Raw genomic sequence first — 24249 nt, 5'->3', positions numbered from 1 at the left:
GCAATCAAGAAGCTTCTCTATCCTTAGCTGTTGCTTGGAGAGGTTCCGTTCTAATCAGATGCTATTTAGAAATTAGATATAATTACATTATAAGGCTGAAAGATAATGGATGGATGGATGATAACCTTGAATTTACTATTTGTCTCAGTCCTACTGACATTCTTGGTATTGAGACTGGGGAAAGATAAAATGTGTTGTGTAAGAATGCTTTTAAAACAGTCAAAATACTACTGCATTTGGAATTTATTTGGAGTTAATATTATACGTTCATATAGTTATTTTACCAGAATCTTGAGGTTCATATGCCAACTGATTGCATGTTAATAAGATGAATATATACTATGTGGGCTAAAATGATACATTTATCAAAGAAAAAATTGTAACTAGAACATATGCAGGATCTTCCCTGGCTGCCTCATTGAAGGCAGTGATAGTGCATTCGATTTTTTTTCTCAGTTGAGTATGTTCGGGGTGGTGGTGGTATCAACATGCAGTTCAAGATAAAAATAATTCAATACCCTTTTGATACTAATCAGTTGAAAATAAATTTGTCAGGCAGTGTCTTGAAGTCTTAAATATTTGTTCCTTCGTTAGCAATTTCAGTCTCACATTATTTACATAAAAACATATCCAATAATGTGCACTTGAATAACATCTTTTGGTGTACCTGAGTTTTAGTTAATAATGAAACATATGTTCCATTTGCTTAATAAAATATTTATCATGCAAAGAAAAATGCATTCACAGTCCATGAAAAATATATTCAAATTATTATAAATAAGAATGTAAAGTTCTATGGACAGCTATGTAAGGCTAGTATCGATGATAAATGATACGATTATTTATGTTGTAGAATACGATTTTAAAATATAGTCTAAATGTAAACATTTATCTATTGAACAATGAAAAATGAATTCATATTGAAATGTATTAACAAAACATCACATATTTCCTAAATTAAATTCACACAAAAAGTCTTTCCAAATATATTCCAATATAGAACAAGAGTTTCAATTGGCTCTGACATTAGCTTTGATGAGGAATTTAGTGCCGACCCTCATTTGGCAAACACAGAACTTCTGAGCTCATGCAATTTATAGCACTCAGCTGCCAAACTAACTGGATTATAGGTTCATATCATCATGCCTGAAACTCTAATCAAGCACTAAAGCATTAAGTAAGTTTTCAGCTTCAGTAATACTATGAAAGGCTCTCTAGATACCATCTGATTCTTTAAAAACAAGTCAACTGGAAACTTTCTAGCAATAGCAGTTAGACTTATATACCGCTTCATAGGGCTTTCAGCCCTCTCTAAGCGGTTTACAGAGTCGGCATATTGCCCCCACAATCTGGGTCCTCATTTTACCCACCTCGGAAGGATGGAAGGCTGAGTCAACCCTGAGCCGGTGAGATTTGAACCGCCGAGCTGCAGAACTAGCAGTCAGCTGAAGTGGCTGCAGTACTGCACCCTAACCACTGCGCCACCTTGGCTCAAAAAGTATCTAAAATACTTTTATTGCTTTTAAAATAATAACAGAAAAAGAAAAAACAAAAGGTACGAATATACAAATAAAACATTATAAAAGTACAAAATTAGTGCTTAAAAAGAAGCAAAATGCAACAACAACAAAAAAAATAAGGTGGTGTAACAATTCTGTATATAAATATTTAACACATTATGCAAGTTGTGTATATGACTATCATGCTTTTTTAATCTACTGTATTTTGTATAAATAAGTCCAGTCTTTCATTATACTCAGGGATGGGTTCCAGGTGCTGCTACTGCCGGTTTTCACCTCTTGGCATCAACTCTGATTAGAGCAGTTAATAGAATATCTAAATATTCTACTAAAAGCATCTGTAATTACTACACTGAAATAGTAATGTGAGGTTTAGAAATAAATAGAAGAATATATATTAAGAACGTAGACTGTCTAGAGAAAGCTGGAAACTGAATAAAATATTGAGCATTATTCTGATACTAAAACAAACAAATGCCTTTCTATGTTAACATCTTGTATAAGGAATATAGTACAATACTTAATCTCTTTTCATTCAGTGATTTGAATGGGTGTCTCTATGCAGTACAAATATTTTTAAAAATATAATACTTCACTAGACTTATTCTGGATTTCTGAACAGTTCTGTTGAAAATTCTGGGCTTAAAATCCACATATTTTATTTTATTTTATTATTTAAAATACTTGAAGTGTACCATTGAAAAACATCTGTCTCCTACTGCATTTTACTAGAAGATTATTTCTTGTAAACAATTACAACTTAATTAAAATAACTAAAAGTAGAGAATCTCAGAGAAGCCAAATTTTCTTCTATTATTAAAGATGAAACTATGATTTTTAATACAAATAATAAATGCAAAATGTCTAAGATGACCAAGTATATGTTCAGCTTATGTAATATCCTTGAATTTGAAACTCGGTTCTGCTTGAAACTCCAGCCTTCTAAAACCTGATTCCATCCCCTGCATTTTTTTAATGTTTGTTTTTTCATTTACTTCTTTTAAAAAGAATTAAAATTGTATACAAAGGTTGTATACAACCTTAATCTGTGTAAGGCCTTCAGTCTAAAAGATGATACAGCCAGGGGTAGGCTGCTACAGGTTCGCCCGAGTTTGGGAGAACCCCTAGCTAACGTTATGGCCAGATCAGAGAATCTCCAAATCCCACCCTGGCTGGCCCTGCCCACCACACCCCGACGCTGCCACCCCACCCCACCCCTACCAGGAGTCTCCACACAGCCCATTTTGGATGTGAGGTAAATGCAAGGCCCGCACAGAGGCTTGGGGAGGGGTAAATATGGGGCTCCTGGAAGGCCTCCAAAGCCCAGGGAGACAGTCCCCCCCCCCCAGAGCCTTGAGGAAAGCCTCTGGAGCCTGGGGAAGGTGAAAATGCCCCCCCCAATCATGGTGTAGGAGGCCCACTAGGCCATGCCCACCATGGCCACACCCACCCAGCAACCAAACAGAGAACCCATTGCTGAAATTTTTGTAGCCCAGCTGACTGCTTGGTCACTTCATAAATGATAGTGCAACTCTGGCCTTTTTTCAGTGTCTATGTTGCTTTTTTATTAGAATGTCCAGATTGTTAATTCCAGAGTAGAATACATAGCAGCCTTCACCAATCTGCTGCCTTTCAGAACTCCTAGTTAGGAATCCAGTAAATATAGATGGAGATTTACTAAAATGGAGAAGGTTAGATTAGAGTACTAACCACAAACATTTTGAAGATGAAAATAATAAAAATTCATTTCAACGTTGGCATACTACAGAAAGCTATAGATCCTAAGATGTAGAATGTGAAATGAGATCTTCTCTGTTCTGTAAGTATTTGAATTCTCATTGCTGTTAACCTGGGTAAAAGTCAGGTGCAAATTACTAGGAGAATTCATTGAGTTCAAAGCACAGAAGAGTTTGTTATTGCTATCTCTAATACTAATCCTGTAATCTAGTCAACTCATAGTCAAAACTAAATTGATGCTAAATAAGGGTCAATGGAATTAACTGGGCTGGACTTAGGTCTCTTGTGGCAACGCAGTGATTCCAAACTGGTGACATGTTTAACCTTGCCTTCCAGCACAGTTTGTACTTCTTCCACAGTAAGCTTTACATTGCAATACCTTTAGCAAATTTTCTCTGTCATGTATCCTAGCTTTATACAGCAGGGAACAAGCTAAGAGCCATCTTTAAATCACACAAATAAGCTGAAATGGCACTGCTTCGGGGACTCTAGGTGATTGTGGACAAAATCATTTTAAATAATGGTATAAAGAGTCATAGTAGTTCATAACTGGGAACCCAGAACAAGGAAAATATTGCAGGTCACAGCCTTTGCTGCATCCTTGAGAATTACCACAGGTTTTTGATCTTGCCTTCAGATTTCCTGTATGGAGTATACCTATATCCAAGTGCAGCAACAGGAAACAGGAAATATAATGATGCAGGCAGTGGTGGGATTCAGCCAGTTCGCCCCACTTTGGGAGAACCAATTGTTAACTTTCTGAGCAGTTTGGTGAACTGGTTGTTGGAAGAAATCATTAGGGCAGAGAACCAGTTGGTAAATTATTTGAATCCCACCACTGGATGCAGGCCAGCTACAATTTGGTATTCTGACCAGTGGTGGGTTTCTATCGGTTCAAACTGGTTGGGCCGAACCGCTAGAGATTTGGAGGCCTAGGTCGCTGGAACCAGCAGTGATCCAGGCCTGCCATGCCCCCAAACCGGTTCTCCTTGTTTTTTGCTTCTGCATATGGGTAGAACAATTTTTATTGCACTGCCCATGCACACACAGTGTGCATCAAGTGCATGCACGCAGCACACCCACAAGCAAACTGGCATTAATGCCTGCCTGAACTCCCCCTGATTCTGACCTTTTGCCTACAATTGTGGCTGGCATCTTTAGAAGTAAAAGAAGTCTCCACAGAAGCTTGAAAGCTCATAGACAACAGAGCCTATGAGCTTCCATTGGGTTTATAGAAGAACTAATTTCTAATTGAATCATTTCACTGGAATTTATGAAAACCAGTTTCTGATTGGTACTTCATTGGTGTGAATTTTTAATTATTCTGCCTTGAAGGGGTTCCAAGGAAGCTAATTTTTGATTGGTCTATTTCGGAAAGTGCTGCTGCTTATAATTTTTTCAGGTGAAATTGTTGGATATAAGATGTTGGTTTATTAGTGGTTGTTTTATTCTCTTGTGATTACAGCTAGAAACCAGACTATTAACTTTCAGAGTCTCTTCATTTTTGTTAACGTTATCAAGATATTTGTAAATTGTGAATGATGATTTGATGTGACAACAATACTCTGTGCCATTAAATTGAATTTTGTGCCCATTATGTAGCAGAGCATGCTCAGCTACCATGGATTTTTCAGGTTGTTATAGACAGCAATATCTTTCATATCCTAGTTGAGTGTTAATACTATGTTTTGTGGTTCCAATATTTACCCTCCACAGTTACCAGATAAAAGATAAATCCTGAGGAAAAAATGAAGTTCCGTAAGTGGTCAAATCATTTATTATATTTTTTTCATTGATTTATAAATACTTTTTAAGTTGCATTTTTCTAGTAATGTTCCAATTTGGTCTATAACTTTCTTAATATAAGGGAGAAGCATCTTTCCTACTAGGAAATTGTCCTTTCAAAATCAAAAGGATTGGATAAATTTAGGAAGGTTTGAGCCATAAATGAATTATCGGTGTACAAAATTTCAATAAGATGAGAATTTGGATATATGATATAGGATACAGTATATCTATTGGCCATTATTTATTGGCTTCCTTAGGCATCTGATTCCCTATAATGTATATATAAATATGATATATAAATAAACAATCTTGAGTTATTTCAGCAGTGCAGTGGCCTATAGGTGAAGACACTTGCCTTCCATTTAAAAATTTGAGAGATCAGTCCTAGGCAGCAGCAGATGTTTCTGTATCAGAGTGCAAAGATAAAATATCTACTGCGAACTCCGCATAGGTGTCAGGAAGGGCATCTGGCCAGTAAACACTCAGCTTCATTCAGTTGCCCTGACTCCGACCTGAATAAAGGGATTAAAAAAAAGGTCATAAAAAGAAAAAAATCTTTAATTATTTGTTACAAATACTATCATATTATTATTTACTCTTTCTTATTTATAGATATCAATTATTTTAACAAATCACTTGTTTTTTTCAAATGAAACTCAAACTAATTGACAAAAATTATCTTTATCATAATTATTACTGTAATTAATGTAAAGAACTGAAGTTATCACTTTTAAATCTCTAGGGGACATGTGTATAAATATTGTTATATATTCTAAAAGTGGGCTCACTATATGGAAATTGCTTTGTTTCTCTATTCATTATATAGATAACTTTCTGGCATTATATTAATACATTTAACTATGTCCTAAACCTACTGCCTGAGAAAATTGCTTCTCAGTTATCCCATGTATGCTAATCACTCATTATTTTTTGACCCTTCTTGGCACAGAGTTCAGTTAAACTGGAAGACTGTGAGTTATAGTCCCATCTTAAGCACAAAGCTGGTTGGGTGGTCTTGGGCCAGTCATTCCCTCTCAGCCAGAAGGTGAGGGCAAACCACTTCTGAAAAACCTTGCCAAGGAAACTGCAAGGACTTGTCAGTCACTCCGAGAACCAGACACAATTGAATGGAAGGGGGGAAATGCTAACACAGAGACTAAATGCAAAATATATTCATGTCTTTGATGGATTGAGTTGGGAAATATTTCAAAAGCAAACAACAAAAACTTTTCAGTTCTTCTCCATTGGAATAAGTTGTTTGAAATAAGTTAGCTGCATATTTTAATTTCAAATCCAAGTGAAATTCATTTCAGGCATTCTATAGCTTTAAACTCTTGATCTCTTGGTATTTTCTGAGCGTGGTTTTCTCCCTGCACATGTTTTGTTATCAGGCTAGGTAATATCATCAGTGCTCCGACATATGGAAATGAAGTTTGTTGGCTGTTTATATATAGCAGCCTGTCCTTCCTGTCTTGTAGAGTTTGAGCAGGATGTGTTGATTGGAAGCATTGTTTTTTCTTTGATTGGCATGCTATTGGCTAATGCTTATTGTAGTTGATTAGGTGTTGATTTTTGCTGATCTTGGTTAATAGATTATAATAAGAGGAAATGTGCTTTGGGCTGTGTGTCCTTTCCTTGATCTTTAGTCATTCATTTTCAATGGTTCCTAAATAACATTTATTTCTGTATGTCTGATGATTGTTAACTTAGCTTCTATGATTCTTTTGCATTCTTAGACCTGGATTGATCTAAAATGGAACTAGAGTTGTTCTCCTGCCTATTCCGTATTAGATGACAGTTATACATCATCATCCTCCCCAAAGACAAGGTCATTATAAAGTAGTGCATACTAACCAAGCACTCAACTACCATAGAAACAATTTAATAGCACACAAAAGAAGTGGCATAAAAAAAACCCTGATCAGATGGGCAGAGCTCCAGAAATATTAAAAATAAAAATAATTAAAAAGAAGTAAAAGAACAATCTCTTGGCATAACCATAGTTCACAAACCAATAAAATCCCCCCCAAAGCACTCTCAACAACCCCAAATGCCCAGTAGCCAAAGAAGACAAAACATTTACAACATATAGTATACTGACACATCTACAAACATCAATTGCCAGTTAGAAGATATGAAGAAAACACATCAGTTTCACAGCCCATGAAGAAATTCAACTGAGAAGCTAGTCATTTTAGGTAAAGACAGGCAGAAAAATTCCTACAAACATGCATTGAATAAGTCAAAGAAAGGGTCAGACAACTTAAAACACATCATCCTTTGTCCTCTATTAACCAACACTAGTATAAACATGAACTAGCATCTAATCACCATAGTGATTACCAGAGTAATCATGTCACTCAAAACAATATAACCAATCAAAAACATCCAGTATAGTGCTTGGGAAAAATAGCAAAAGTTTGAGGTTTTGCCTAAATGTGAATACAAAGTTCTGCATACAGTAAGTTATTTTTATGGATATTGTTGAATATGACTTATTTATTTTCAGTGCATGTGATTATACTTGAATATGTAATCTTGTCCAAGTTTGTTCTATTCTCATTTGCATCCAGGTTAGATGAAGTAAGCAGCATTTGAAACTAGGGGATAGAATTGTTTAAAAGTCAGTTTGGGATTGTAAACCTTATATATTACTTCACTTGCCCAAAATAAGAGTATTTTTCTCTTTTAAACATTCCTTACTGTTATAAGAATAAGTTAATGATCAAAATTATATTTTATAGCACAAGATTTTTGTGGAGGTTTCTTAAATAAGTATTTTAAGAATTACAGATCTACTTATGTAACATACTGTACTTTTCTGGCAACTAATCGTGGTTAGCATACATTGTATCAACAATACTACCATTCTTCCTGGGCTTTTATTTGGTAATAGCATGAAATATTTTATCGATGGTAATTAATTTTGTCATATTTTTAAAATGCCATAGTCATTTTCCAAAGAAAACATATCTTGTTAAAGGTTCAGTCTGGGGACTACTGCCACTGGAGTAAGTAGAAAGCATAAAATATACATTTAAAGAGAGAAAATGAGAGTATAATTAACAGAGATTAAAAATACAAGATTTTGGACTACAAGATTTTGAGAAATGCTTTAAATATAAGAAGGGACAAATATTTAGGTCAGGGTCTTCTAACATACAGATATTCCAACAACTCTACCCAGCATGAAAACAGACTTCACACTGTGGAATATGTGAGACTAATGGTCTAGAGACCAGCAAGAAATAAATGATATTAGAAAGATTTTTAAATATATAAGAATAATTTAATAGTTCTCTCTTGCATGTGTTGATTAGTGGTGGTATTCTGGAAAGGAAGTCATTATGTACAAGAAGCTTTGAGATGCCATTTTGAAGTGAAAAAGGTGGGATCAATTTCGCCTTTATATGAAACAACAATTATAGAAAATTTATAAAAATACATAACTCTACAACCATTTTGACCACATAATAAACTATACTTGTATAACTTTAATAAAACTTGTACTGATTTTTCCATTAAACATATTCTATTACACCCTCATATAGTTATATGACTATATTGATTTAATTATGTTAATAAAATCTTGTTTTGAAGTGCAATGTAAGCTTATAATTGAAGCAGAAACTATCCCCAAGTGTTGAGTCATTCATATATGACAAATGTTCCATGGTATTTTTGTGCCATGGTATTATAAAATGCAGTATTCCATAGTAAGATGAGACAAAATAATTTTTATTCCTTTTTATTCCTTTCATTAAATGTTTAAGAAGCTGCATTTTATAGAACTTAAATGTTAAGTACTCCAAATGAAATGATGATGAAAATTCTTTAATTTCACAATTAAAGACATAGATTCAGTTGGGAAAATGCGACTATCATAGATCAAGCTAAGTTCAAAACTACCAAGATATTTCTAGAAGCCTGGCACTAATAACCATCAATAGACACATAGAAATTAACAAGATCTATAGACCATGCAAAAAATAATCTCTCCCCCAGCAATCAGCACCCAGATCATCATAGACTAACTCCAAGGTAGGAGAGAAATCCAGCAGGTTCTGTCAGGTTCTGGAGAACCGGTAGTGGAAATTTTGAGTAGTTCGGAGAACTGGTAGCAGAAATTTTGAGTAGTTTGGAGAACTGGCAAATGCCACCTCTGGCTGGCCCAAGAGTGGGGTGGGAATGGAGATTTTGAAGTATCCTTCCCCTGTCATGCCCACCAAGCTATGCCCACCAAGCCACACTACACCCACCAAGCAATGCCCACAAAACCGGTAGTAAAAAATTTGAATTTCACCACTGTTCCAAGGTCAATATCAGACTAACAAACACGTAAATAATACCCCAATCAAGAAACTGCCAAAGAAGCCAACAGCAAACAGCCCAATCAAAGAATCTCCAAGACCACCCTCACCAATATTGACAGGGCAACCTACTAGAACCACAATGGCAAACCTATGGCACGCATGCCACAGGTGGCATGTGGAGCCACTTCTTTTTTTATACATTTTTTTTATTTTCAAAACAAACATACAAATCTTCCTTCTTTACATACTGTAGAAAGTGTATCAGTTGGTTACAAAAAGCTTTTGTGCATCTCTTCCACCGTCATCAAATATAATTTATATTAATTCTAATATCTTAACTCAGATATTTATTATATTACCATCATCATACCTCCACTTTTATTTGACTATAATTATTTAAACATCCTTCATCATAAAATATACCAAGATTTAATACATAACCACATGCTGGCATTTCATTTACTTATTTATAAAATCCTCCATTAACATTAAATCCTCATATACTGTTTTAGCTAAACATCCATAATATTTAATACCGAAATTTTCTAATCCTCCATGTATATAATTTATTATCATTATCTTTTCTTTGTTTAACTATATCCTTTATCATAACATTTCCCCCCTATTAGTTAAAACTTAGCTGTGGCTAATTTTGTTCTTTTTTATTGTTATTGTTATTAATAACCTTTATATATAGTCCAAAAATATTTCTAACCTTCCCTTCATGGGTAACATTCAATATTCATATCCAATTATTACTTATCATAACAGCTCAACATTGTATACATTACTATCATTATCAATTTTTATTTAACTATCCCTATTATCACAGAATTTAACTAAGTTTAGCTAGTTTTAAATTATACTCTTCCATCTATCAACCTGTATCTCTCCAATAGCAAAACAATCTTATGTCTTCTGCCATTTGTGGATCCAGTCCTCCAAACATCTTCTTAAACAAATCTGTATGGACTCCTCTTTGCAACTCCTTGTTTATAGTATCTCTCATATAATGTTGACGCCCTTCTTCTGTTTCCTTTTTCAGCTTGCCTGAATCAGCAGTGTTATCAAACATTTTGCAAATAGTATTTCATAGTCCATAAATTCTTTAATGCTTTCTTCTTCTTCTATGTCCTGTCCTTTGAAGTAATTTTCTCTCCATTTAATTCCTCTTCCAATATTCCACTCTTTCCTCCCTCAGAAATAAACCAATTGCCATGAATATCAACAGGCTCAATCTCTTTATATTCGTCTTCCATTTCAATTTTTTGAATTTCAATCTTATTTTGTGTTTGAAAAACATCCTCAATTTTTTCATCACATTTCGTTGCCAAATGCACCAAATAATCCAATTTTCTCTCAATTCTTTCCTCCCTATCCAACACCCTCTGCAGAGCTAAGAGTACTTCTCGGAGAGACGCCATGTTTATATGCAGTTGTATTTTTTCTTAGAAGCTCAGCAAGATTGAAACACTCACTTGCAAACTCTCTGCAAGCGAAAACAGCAGTAAAATCTTATCAGATCTTAAGCCAAACAGCCACGCAATAAAAGCTTAGAATGTCAAAGTCAAAACAATCCATCTGTAGCTTACAGAGAATCACAGAGAAATGTTAAATGTTAAAGGGATAATCCATTTGAAAAGGTTTTGCTTAGAATCAATCCATGTAAATAGCATTTAAAAAGTAAGATAACCACTGTCCAGAACCATTACAAAAATCAAATTTGCCGTTAAGTTCTTCTATTCTTTAATTTAAATTAGTTTTTAGATTTTATAGGCAGTCCATTTTTTTAAACAATAAAAGTTTCTCACCAGCTGAAATCACTTTCTATTCCACATCGTTCCGTTCCTTTTTGAGGCCGTCCTGACTTTGTCAGTCTTGACAGACTGGAATTTTTATTGCCAGCAGAAGACTTTCCCTTGCTTTTCTCTGAGATTTTGCGATATCCCCGAGATCAGCAAGATGTAATCTTTCTGTTCACCATCTCTTCGGGATGATTTAGGTCCATTGGAAGCCTCCTGAAGCCTCCAGAGGGTGAAAAGCCACCCAATGCGCAAACTGCATTGGGATGTTTCACAGAAGCCTCCGGAGGGAGAAAAACGGCCCAATGGGCAACCCAGAAGTCTGTTTACGAACTTCCGGTTTGTTTTTTGGGCTGTTTTTTGCCCTCCCCAGGCTTCTAGAAAGCCTCTAGAGCTTGAGAAGGGCAAAAAAGGGACCTACCGGGTCCATTGGAAGTCAGTAAATGGGTCATTTCCAGACTCTGGAGGGCCTCCGGGGGGGCCCAATGTCCAAGAAAGCCATATGCACATGTGCAGGGCAGTGGTGGGGTCACACATGCATGGTGGCGCAGTGATTAAATGCAGCACTGCAGGCTACTGCTAGATCAGCAGGTCAGCGGTTCAAATCTCACCGGCTCAGGGTTGACTCAGCCTTCCATCCTTCCGAGGTGGGTAAAATGAGGACCCAGATTGTTGGGGGCAATATGCTGACTCTCTGTAAACCGCTTAGAGAGGCCTGAAAGGCCTATGAAGCGGTATATAAGTCTACTGCTATTGCTATTGCTATTGCGGAGGGGGCACAGCACCAGGGGGGGGATTAAGTTATGAGACGTGCTTTTGGAACCCAAGGCGAAAAAGGTTCGCCATTACTGTACTAGAATATAAACTCATAGCAAACAGCACTTTTCACTAGCACTGATGATGTTACCTAGTTTGGGTAATGAAATGTCTGAAGAAAATAAGCAAGCTCAGATAGCACCTAGGACCCCTGAGCTACAGGCATTCTCCTTCATTAGGTACTTCAAACTCCAATAAGTATTTGTATGAATATTAAAAATTCTTTTCAAAAATTAAATGCTCAGATCTCCAACAGTTACTATAATTAGTCATATTTTTTTTTCAAAAGCTGCCCCTTTAATCTTTAGTTCTATCTTTTAGAAAAGAAAGATGAAATTTGGGCAGCAGGTATGGAATAGAAGGGAGTGGCAGGGTTTCAGTGACAAAACTATGATCTAGGCACTAAAAGGCTTCAGGAATCACAAGTATGGTGGACTGACATACCAAGGCTAGATGTTAACAGAGAAACCAATGGAGCTCTAGAGCTGAATTATATATATTACCAAAAGCAGCAACTTGATATACTAAAAGTATTTTCTACAAATTCCTATTAATGTTATTTTTAATCCATTTTTAATGAAGAGTTGCATACAATAATTTAGATGGGTTTTATGAAATTTCTTATTATTTTAATTACATTTTGATCTATGAAGGATGACATTTTGGGGGAAGAAAGCTTCAGGAGTCACTTCATCTTCCCACAGACCAAATGATATATTCACCTGTTATTACCAGTAGTATTTCTGAAGAATAGGTAGTTTATTCAACATGTCCTGGCCCAGCTCTTCCTGAAGCAGCCGCCGCCACCACTGCCGCGCTCCGAACATAATGTCTTCTCCAGTTCCAAACTCCAAAAGTCGGCTGCCAATCTTCCAGCAGCGGCCGCTCTAGGAGTGCACTCTATGGTTGTGGGTTGGCTGCTGGAACTCTCTGTATAAGAGAGTCTTCCAGACAGAGAGTCTTCCAACAGCCAGCCCACAACCATAGAGCGCACTCCCAGAGCGACCGCTGCTGGAAGACTTGGCAACCAACTTTTGGAGTTTGGAACTGGAGAAGACGTTATGTTCGGAGGACGTGACGGCAGCAGCCTGGCGCTGCAGGGAGAGCTGGGTCCGGACATGTTGAGACTAGGAGGCATGCCTGCTGGGGGCGGAACAGGCGCTCGCGCAACCCCCTTCTCCAGCCAGACAGAGCTCCATGCACTGACCTAGAGGGTAGCCCTAATGTGCCAAGCTATGGGAGCTGGAGAGCAGGCAGAGCGCCACGTGGCTTGGCACCTTAGGGATATCCCCTAGGTCAGTAATGGCGCTCTGCCCGGCTGGAGAGGGGGTTTGCCGGGCGGTTGCTCATGAGCTTGGTCACCTCATGGCTGCTTTGCCCCTGAGGCTGTGCCCGGCTCTTCAGGAGCCAATTCTCAAGGGAGCAGCCACCCGGCAACCTCAAAACAATAAGCCCTCCCCTATAATAAGCCCAAGGCCATATTTTGTAAGTAAAAAGAAAATAAGACCCTGTCGTATTTTCAGGGAAACACAGTAGTGGAACAACGATCAGATATAAAAGAGTGTCAAATATTATCAGTCCCCACACAAACACACTTTCCATTGGTATTTGGAATACCTAAGCCAAACTAATTGTTTTTGTCCAAATGGATTGTATTTTTTTTCTTTAATGATAATAAAGTTTTAGCTCTGGTTTTATTATTTGTTTTTCTTAGCTGCATTGGGATAGTTCTATTATGGTCTGTGGGGTGAAATGCTATCAGGTTTAAGATGCATAGGCAACTTATAAGAAAACATTAGGGGAAAGAATGATTATTTTCTGTATAAAAATAGTACCCCAATAATTATGTGAACTATTCTTCTTTAAGGATATTGGAATAAATGTAAGTAAATTATAGCATTATAGAAGGCATGTGTCTGCCATGAGTCATGCTGACCAACAATGTTGGCTACTGATAATAAAAAATGGATTGGCTGCAGTTTATAGAGCTATTCTAATCCTATTAATTATATAGAAGAACAATCAAATACATATGTTTAAGATAGAAGATACACTATGTGGATGTAGAGACATAAAAGTATGATATGTAGAAAGCAGAATATACATATTATATTTATTATAACTCTAAATTAGAACTGGATTTATGCCATAATCCCAAAGTCTTGTGTGTTTGATTGTTTCTAGAAAAATGTACATATTTATATCATTGTTTAAATTTGATAGAAAAACATCTCCAATAAGATATGAAGATAAATGATGTGAAGATTTGTGAATTATCAACATATATCTCTAAATTAGAAGTTTTAAATTGCAAATGTAAAAGGTAAAATTTAAAAATATAACAAGGATTAGTAACTCATTAGATATACATTTGATAGTTCCTTTTATCTGATTTATATTGATATTGACAAAATATTCAGAGAAATTCAGCTAATGGTGACTTATATTTAGAAGCTCATTCTTGATTACTTTTTTAGTTGGCTATTAGATTCTATTAGACAGTAATGACTATCAATATTTTGGAGACAGAAATATACCATGTTTTCCCGAAAATAAGACAGGGTCTTATTTTCTTTTGCCCCATGAAATATGGCTTATTATAGAGGAGGGCTTATTGTTTTGGGGTTGCTGGGCAGCTGCTCCCTTGCGAACTGGCTCCTGAAGAGCCAGGAACAGCCTCAGAGGCGAAGCAGCCATGAGGTGACCATGCTCATGAGCAACCGCCCGGCAAACCCCCTCTCCAGCCGGGCAGAGCACCATTCACTGACCAAGGGGGTATCCCAAAGGCACCAAGGCACATGGCGCTCTGCCCGCTCCCCAGCACCCATGGCTTGGCACATTTGGGATACCCCCTAGATCAGTGCATGGAGCTCTGCCCAGCTGGAGAGCGGGGTTGCGCGAGCACCTGTTCCACCCTGCCGCGCTCCGAGCATAACTTCTCTGGCTTCCAAACTCCAAAACTCGGCTGCCAAGTCTTCCATCAGCGGCCGCTCTAGGAGTGCGCTCTATGGTTATGGGCTGGCTGCTGGAAGACTCTCTGTCTGGGAGACTTTCTGTCTGGCAGCCGGCCCACAACCATAGAGCTCACTCCTAGAGCTGCCACTGCTGGAAGACTTGGCAGACGAGTTTTGGAGTTTGGAAGCCGGAGAAGAAATTATGCTCAGAGCGGGGGTGGAACAGGTGCTTGCGCAACCCCCTTCTCCAGCTGGGCAGAGCTTCATGCACTGACCTAGGGGGTATCCCGAATGTGCCAAGCCGTGGGAGCTGGGGAGTGGGCAGAGTGCCACGTGCCTTGGTGTCTTAGTGATACTCCCTAAGTCAGTGAATGGCACTCTGCCCAGCTGGAGAGGGGGTTTGCCGGATGGCTGCTCATAAGCATGGTCACCTCATGGCTGCTTCGCTCCTGAGGCTGTGCTCAGCTGTTTGGGAGCCAGTTCGCAAGGGACCAGCCACCCGGCAACTCCCCACTCCAGCCAGGCAACATACCACTCCCCAACCTAGCAGTATCCCAAAGGCACCAAGCAACCTGAGTGCCTTCCCCCGGCTCCCATGGCTTGACGCCTTCAGGATACCGCTAGATTGGTGAGTGGTGCTTTGCCTGGCCAGAGGGGGGTTCTCCAGGGGGCTTATTTTCAGGGGTGGGCTTTTATTTTTGCCCATGCAAAAGATGTGGCAGGGCATTAGTTTCAGGTTGTATTTTCGGGGAAATACAGTGTGTTTATGTATGTGTGTGTGTATTCTCTGAGGTTTTCACGGGTGTTTGTATGTAGGGCTTTGGTTATTCAGGTTTTCTCCTGCGTAAAATTGGAAGTGTCTTTGCGATGTTTCAACAAAGTCTCATTTGTCATCTTCAGGCTGGTTTACTCGGTTTCGTGCTTCCAGGAGCAGTATGAGATCGTAACTGTTTCTTCCTTTTAACTGTCAGTGGGAGTGTGAGCTGATTGGGTGGGAGCTTGGCTGTGTTCCAATTGGGTGGAGGTGTGTTCTGATTGGTTGGGGTTTTTGTGCTCGGCTTAGTCTAAGTTGCTGGGGGATTTGAGCTGGTGAGCTGCGTTGCTGTGGTTTGGCTTTGTGTTTGTGGCCATGCCAGGTCTTCATGGTGGGTGTCAGTCTGCTTCATGTATGGAATGGAGGGGTTTAAAGTGGTTAATGATGGAGCTGTGGTCTGGCTTCTGGTCCTTGGTCATGCCTCATCATCAGTGTGGGTTTGAGTCTGCTTTCTGCGTGGATGTGTGGTGGTGACATCCTGTGTGGCTCTTGTGAGTGTGGGTGTAGTGTCATTCCTCGTGTTAGAGACTTGCTTGTCAAAAGGGCGGATTTCCAAATGGCTGGTAAGCAGGAAGTATCGTCTCGTTTGTTCATGCTGTGTGGGCGTTTTTCTATCTCGATGGCTTCTCTGATTATTCTGCTGTTAAAGTGTTCAGTTTTGGAGATAGTTCTGGTCTTTTTAAAGTCAATTTCATGTCCTATGGCTTTAAGGTGTTGGACCAGGGAAGAAGTTGGTTCCGCTTTTCTGATTGCGTTCTTGTGTTCTTCAATGCGTGCACTTATTCTTCTGTTGGTTTGTCCAATGTATGTGGTGGGACAGGTGGTGCATGGGATTTCATATACTCCTTGATTTTCTAACTCAATTTTGTCTTTGGGGTTTCTCAGGATGGTGGATATTTTTCGGTTTGTGCAGAATGCTGTCTTGATGTTGTGTTTATGGAGGATTTTGCTGATTCTGTCAGTCGTGCCTTTTATATATGGGAGGAGGGCTTTTCCGTTTTCTTGTTCTTTGTCTTGGATTTTAGTGGGGGTTTCTTTTTGGATTAGGTTGGTAATCTTATTTCTTTGGAATCCATTGGATGTCAGTTAGTGAGCATGTGTAGTTCGGTTTTTAGGTGTTGTTTATCAGCTAACCCTTTTGTTCTGGTGATGAGTGTCTTGGCTATGGAGTTGATCTGGGCTGGGTGGTGGTGTGAGAGTGCTTGCAGATAGCGCTTAGTGTGTGTTTTCTTCTGGTAGATGGTGTGTCCTAGGGAGCCATTGGATTTCCTGTAGACTAAGACATCCAGGAAGTGGAATTGGTTGTTCACTTCTGTTTCCATGGTGAACTGTATTTTGGGGTGTAGGCTGTTGAGGTGTGTAAGGAAGTTGTCCAGTTTTTCTTTCCCATGTAGCCAGATTATGAAAGTGTCGTCTACGTATATGAGCCAGAGTTTGGGTTTGTGATCAGATTTTTCTAGAGCTTGGGTTCCAAAGTTTTCCATGTACAGGAATGACACCAGACCCACACTCACGAGAGCCACACAGGATGTCACCACCACACATCCATGCAGAAAGCAGACTCAAACCCACACTGATGATGAGGCATGACCAAGGACCAGAAGCCAGACCACAGCTGCATCATTAACCACTTTAAACCCCTCCATTCCATACATGAAGCAGACTGACACCCACCATGAAGACCTGGCATGGCCACAAACACAAAGCCAAACCACAGCAACGCAGCTCACCAGCTCAAATCCCCCAGCAACTTAGACTAAGCCGAGCACAAAAACCCCAACCAATCAGAACACACCTCCACCCAATCGGAACACAACCAAGCTCCCACCCAATCAGCTCACACCCCCACTGGCAGTTAAAAGGAAGAAACAGTTACGATCTCACACTGCTCCTGGAAGCACAAAACTGAGTAAACCAGCCTGAAGATGTCGAATGAGACTTCATCGAAACATCGCAAAGACACTTCCAATTTTACACGGGAGAAAACCCAAATAACCAAAGACCTACATACACACACACACACACACACGTGTGTGTGTGTGTGTGTGTGTGTGTGTGTTGTATTTGTGCTGATAAATAAATAAAGAGAGACTAGTATAGATCTATTTCAAGCTATTTAGCTCTCATCAGCTAGCCATACCCTTACTGGGATTCGAACCTGGGCTGTATTACATATTAGGCAGATGTGTTAACTAGCTGATGAGAGCTAAATAGCTTGAAATAGATCTATACTAGTCTCCCTTTATTTATTTATCAGCACAAATACAACACAAATGTAACAAAGGCAACAGTAAAAATATTGGGTTTCTGTCTGGATGGTCTCTTGTGACGAGCCAATAGACAGAGAAAGGAAACAGTAGGCTTCCTCCCATATTTGGGCATACCAGGGGTTGTGACACTAAATGCATACCTATTTCCCTGGCTCAGCTGATAAAGGAGGAGAACCTTGTGGCTTAGTGGTTAACATATCTGCCTAATATGTAATACAGCCCAGATTTGAATCCCAGTAAGAGTATGGCTAGCTGATGAGAGCTAAATAGCTTGAAATAGATCTATACTGGTCTTCCTTTATTTATTTATCAGCACAAATACAACACAAATGTAACAAAGGCAACAGTAAAAATATTGGGTTTCTGTCTGGATGGTCTCTTGTGACGAGCCGATAGACAGAGAAAGGAAACAGTAGGCTTCCTCCCATATTTGGGCATACCAGGGGTTGTGACACTAAATAAATACATACATACATACATACATACATACATACATACATACATACATACATACAAAATGAAGATAAATTTACTATATAAATAATCATGGGAAATCATCAGTTTTGAAGTGCTACTTAAGACTGAACTAATAACTGTTGAAATATTACATCTTATATTACAACGAACCCAGTTTAACTATTTTGATTACATTCCAGAACAGACAAGAATCAAACACTCCAAGTTATGGATTTTCATCTCTCAACGTTCTAGAGTTGACTACAAGAGGTATGAAATATAAATACTTGCTTTATTTAAGTAATTGCCTTTCTTTGCTCAGAAATGTAACAGCATTTTCTGCATAGAAAATTCAGAAAATAAAAAATGTAAACATGTTTTTGATCCAGGACTCTCATTTCATTCAACATTGACTGGCACTTCTTTTCTCTATTGAATGTTATTAATTTATCCATCCCAAAATCAAGTTATCAAATTTCATAATTTTTTAGTTGCCTCAGGTATATTTATGATATAATAACAACTAGTTGAATGCCATTGACAGAAAGGGTGGTTCCTAACTGTGAAGAAATGCTTAACGTGCCTCTAATTTTTTAAATTAGTTTATTGTGATGTTAATTCATTGTTAATTCACAGAGTGACATGGGATTAATTGTACTATATCACTGGTACTTACTGGTCGAGTAGCTCATAGATTTATAAATTCTTCAAATATGATTGTTGGGTTCCTAAATAAATAACATCCTTGGGGAAACAAGGGCATTTAATTGTATATGCATTTCACAAATAAAAACATCATATTAGATGTCTATCTTTCTTTATTTGGCATTGGGGATCTTTTTTGAAACCATGTTAATCAGAGGTTCTATTTGATTATCAAAAAACATTCTTTATACTTACTATTTTATATTCCTGTTTAATAATACCCAATACAACAGTTTTACTAGTAATTGATATCAAAGATATTTTTATATTGATAAAGCAACTGGCATGGATTATGGATAGCATTCTTTAATATACAGATTAAAAAATTGAAATAATAATAAATAGTTTAGATTATTACTGAATCCAGTATGAATACTATTGTTTCTAATTCTAAGGAATGATATCAAGTCGCTTATCACACTAGAAACTTATTGACTTTGATAATAGGTCACTTTACAACACTGGATGTCATTACATATGCAGCTTATGTATCATGCAGTGAGCCTCTCCCTTCCACTGTCCTACCATCAAATATACATATTCTCAATATGTGGGCAATAAATGGTTTTAAATATCACATACCATACAGGATTAGTTGCCATGGAGAAACCATTTTCAGGAGCTGCTAATTATGGCAACTGCATTTGTATTCTACTGTTTGTTAAACATGTCTTTCTCAAGACTTACACATGCACAAATTAGATGCAAAGTGAAAATTATTTGTTCAAAATTTTAATAAATAGTATTTTTACTCCAACCCTCCATTTTAGTTTTTCTCTTGCTAATTTAACTCTTGTCTTTTTTCCTGCTGTCTTTATTTTATTTTAATTGCATTTTTCATCTGATTTTGATATAGCTATATTTTAAAAGCTGTTTTAGTTTTCTGTATCTTTATATAACATACTTCAAAAGCAGTTGTACAAATTGCTAATTGTTTAAATAAATAAAAACTAAATAAAACATTCATTGCATTAGAAATATTCCATATACAATATTTTGTCTTAAATTAAAAGTGCTTAACAATTATATTAATTGTTAAGATGTAGCACTTTATTCTTCTGGAATAATAATGTCCCTCGAGTCAAGTTGGTGACCATAGATGCCCAGGAAACAAAGGGAGGGATAGGGAAACAAGGGAGAATTGAAAAATTCTGCCCGTCACGCATGTGCCAAAAGTATTTTAATTCAATTATGAAAAAGTGAACTTTGTGTTGTGATGTTGCAATGCACATTTGATCATTTTGGCATTATGGTTTGTTAATGGATTCTTATGCTGATGATAACTGTGTTATATCCATGTTGCTTTCTTGGCAACAATAGAAAAATGGTCTATCATTGTTTTTATCTGGACGTCTTTGTTTCTTTGTCTGTTTTTGTATTAGTTTACTGTCTTGAGATTTCCTGATAAATTCCTGTCCAAAGCTTACTTTTTTAAGCTTGCTTCTGATTCCATTTGCTGTAGGAAGGATAAATTATTAATATATACTGGCATCATTAAAATTCCCAACTGATTTATATCGATACACATGCCGGAAATGATATCAATACTTCAAAACAGGATACATTTCATGGCAATGCACAACAAAGGAGATTTTTAAGGTGTTGCCAGACTACTCAATGTAACAAAGAATCTTGTCAAGATATTGAAAATTTAAGGAACAGCTCAAAAAACAAGATTCCAATAAATACATACTACTGTAATAATTGGGAGACAATGGGTGGTTTCACTTACTAGTGCAAGTTATTTGTATTCATTAACTTCCATGTGTTGTTTTTATATGTACCATATTTTTTGGAGTATAAGACGTACCAGAGTATAAGACGCACCCAGGTTTTGAAGAGGCATTTTTTTAAAGTAGGTAGGTAAATAGAGGGATAGAGAGGGAGAGAAAGTGAGATAAATGCGGTAGGTAGGTAGGTAGGTAGGTAGGTAGAAAGAGAGAGAGAAAGTAGTTAGGTAGATAGGTAGATAAAGGGAGAGAGAGAGAGAGAGGGAGGGAGGAGGACAGAGAAATACAGTAGGTACTGTAGGTAGGGAGAGAGAGAGGTAGGTAGGTAGGTAGGTAGGTAGGTAGGTAGGTAGGTAGGTAGGGGGATAGAGAGAGAAATAGAGAGATATAGAGAAATACAGTAGATAGGTAGGGGGAGAGAGAGAGAGAGAGAGAGAGAGAGAGAGAGAGAGAGAGAGAGAGAGAGAAGGTAGGTAGGTAGGTAGGTAGGTAGGTAAGTAAGTAGGTAGGTAGGTAGGTAGATAAAGGGTTATATATATTCCCAGTAAGGGTATGGCTAGCTGATGAGAGCTAAATAGCTTGAAATAGATCTATACTAGTCTCCCTTTATTTATTTATCAGCACAAATACAACACAAATGTAACAAAGGCAACAGTAAAAATAATGGCTTTCTGTCGTGATGGTCTCCTGTGATGAGCCGATAGACAGAGAAAGGAAGCAGTATGCTTCCTCCCATATTTGGGCATACCAGGGGTTGTGACACAATACATACCTATTTCCCTGGCCTAGCTGATAAAGGAAGAGAGCCTGTGGCTTAGTGGCTAATATAACTGCCAGATATGTAGTACACCCCAGGTTTGATTCCCAGTAAGGGTATGGCTAGCTGATGAGAGCTAAATAGCTTGAAATAGATCTATACTAGTCTCCCTTTATTTATTTATCAGCACTAATGCAACATATATATATATATATATACACACATACATATACATATACGTATACGTATATGTATACATATACATATACATATACAGTGGTGCAAAAAATTATTTAGTCAGCCACCAATTGTGCAAGTTCTCCCACTTAAAAAAATGAGAGAGGCATGTAATTGACATCATAGGTAGACCTCAACTATGAGAGGCAAAATGAGAAAACAAATGCAGACAATCACATTGTCTGATTTGGAAATAATTTTTTTACAAATTATGGTGGAAAATAAGTATTTGGTCAATATCAAAAGATCATCTCAATACTTTGTTATATATCCTTTGTTGGCAATGACAGAGGTCAAATGTTTTCTGTAAGTCTTCACAAGGTTGGCACACACTTTTGCAACACGGACTTTTAACTCCCTCCAAATGTTTTCTATGGGGTTGAGATCTGGAGACTGGCTAGGCCACTCCAGGACCTTGAAATGCTTCTTATGAAGCCACTCCTTCGTTGCCCGGGTGGTGTGTTTGAGATCATTGTCCTGCTGAAAGACCCAGCCACACTTCATCTTCAATGCCCTGGCTGATGGAAGGAGGTTTGCACTCAAAATGATACATAGCCCCATTCATTCTTTCCTGTACACGGATCAGTCGTCCTGGCCCTTTTGCAGAGAAACAGCCCCAAAGCATGATGTTGCCACCCCCGTGCTTCACAGTAGGTATGGTGTCCTTTGGATACAACTCAGCATTCTCTCTCCTCCAAACACGACAAGTTGTGTTTCTACCAAACAGTTCTACTTTGGTTTCATCTGACCATATGATATTCTCCCAATCCTCTTCTGGATCATCCAAATGCTCTCTAGCAAACTTCAGACGGGCCCAGACATGTACTGGCTTAAGCAGGGGGATACATCTGGCACTGCAGGATCTGAGTCCCTGGCAGCGTACTGTGTTACTGATGGTAGCCTTTGTTACGTTGGCCCCAGTTCTCTGCAGGTCATTCAATAGGTCCCCCTGTGTGGTTCTATGATTTTTGCTCACCGTTCTTGTGATCATTTTGACCCCATGGGGTGAGATCTTGCATGGAGCCCCAGATCGAGGGAGATTATCAGTGGTCTTGTATGTCAAGACCACTGATAATACAAGGTCATTGTATGAAAAACGGGCCGTTTTATGTCAAAAAATGCATGCATAGCCTTATGGAGGCTTATAGAGTGCTGCTGGGGGCTGGGGGGGGGGGCGGCCCATTTTTGCTCATTTCTGCCCTCCCCAGCCCCCAGGAGCTGTCTGAAAGCCTCCATAAGGCTATGCATGGCCATTGGGGTGAAGGGGCGGGGCTTCAGGAGGCAAAAAATGATGTATTCGGTGTATAAGATACACCCAGATTTTCAGCCTCTTTTTAGAGGAAAAAATGTGTGTCTTATAGTCTGAAAAATACGGTATTCCCTTAATTATTCAGTAAATGTGGGCATAATAATGACATATCTTGTTTACAATTTTTATTAGTAAAATTGAGGCATAGTCTTAACTATGAGACTGCTACTTATACTAATCTTTCTAGTATGGTATATTTACTAATTTATTTATTTCTTCTTTTTTAGTGGAGATATTTAATCCATAATCGGGCGCATAGCTATTTTTCCTGTTAAGAAAGTATACACAACTGTATACAAGAAAGCAAATGGGAAATAAATAGTTTGGCCTTTTCTTTGGAAGATTTCCTTTTTGGGGCTTTCAGAGTAAGGTGACCAGATTTTCAGATTGGTAAAGAGGGACACCTTTGACCGGAGTGGGGCGGGCTTGATTAAAAATTTTCTACAGAGCAACAAAAATTTTCATACAACGCAAAAATAGTATTGTAGTTTTTTTTTATTTCAACATAACTACAATTTACAAATATAAATTGTAACTGTTGCCAAACATCAAAATTTTGATCATGTGACCATGAGGATGCTGCAATGGTTGCTAAGTATGAAAATGGTCGCTAAGTGTGAAAAATGGTCATCAGTCACTTTTTTCAATGCCATTGTAACTTTGGTCACTATACCACCTTTCTTGCCACAGTTCTTAAGTGAATAACTGCAGCTGATAAGTTAGTAACATAAGTGAATCTGGTTTCCCAAATTGCCTTTGTCAAAAGGCAATTAAAATGACCCCAGGACACTGAAACCATCATAAATTCGAATCTGTTGCCAAACATCAAAATTTTGATTGCATGACCATGAGGAAGCTGCAATGGTCGCTAAGTGTGAAAATGGTCGCTAAGTGTGAAAAATGGTCATCAGTCACTTTTTTCAATGCCCTTGTAACTTTGGTCACTATACCACCTTTCTTGCCAGAGTTCTTAAGTGAATAACTGCAGCTGATAAGTTAGTAACATAAGTGAATTTGGTTTCCCCATTTGACTTTGCCAAA

The 24249-nt window shown here is 38.0% G+C and overlaps 1 protein-coding gene across 1 annotated transcript in view; it reads left to right on the top strand.

Annotated features, from left to right (window-relative positions):
- The window catches only part of DLGAP1 (DLG associated protein 1), a 296685-nt gene that overhangs the window by 81475 nt on the left and 190961 nt on the right, over window positions 1–24249 (top strand). The window contains exon 2 of the mRNA XM_087707223.1: window positions 18671–18740. The gene's annotated coding sequence lies outside the window, so the exon portion shown is untranslated. The remainder of the gene's footprint in view (window positions 1–18670; window positions 18741–24249) is intronic.

Source organism: Thamnophis sirtalis, unplaced genomic scaffold (assembly GCF_051295495.1).
Source record: "Thamnophis sirtalis isolate CommonGarterSnake01/CBP01778 unplaced genomic scaffold, rThaSir2_p1.2 scaffold_2, whole genome shotgun sequence".
In the NCBI taxonomy this organism is placed as follows: Eukaryota; Metazoa; Chordata; class Lepidosauria; order Squamata; family Natricidae; genus Thamnophis; species Thamnophis sirtalis.
Note: the sequence above shows the minus strand (reverse complement) of the source record. Positions and strands in the feature narration are given on the sequence as shown.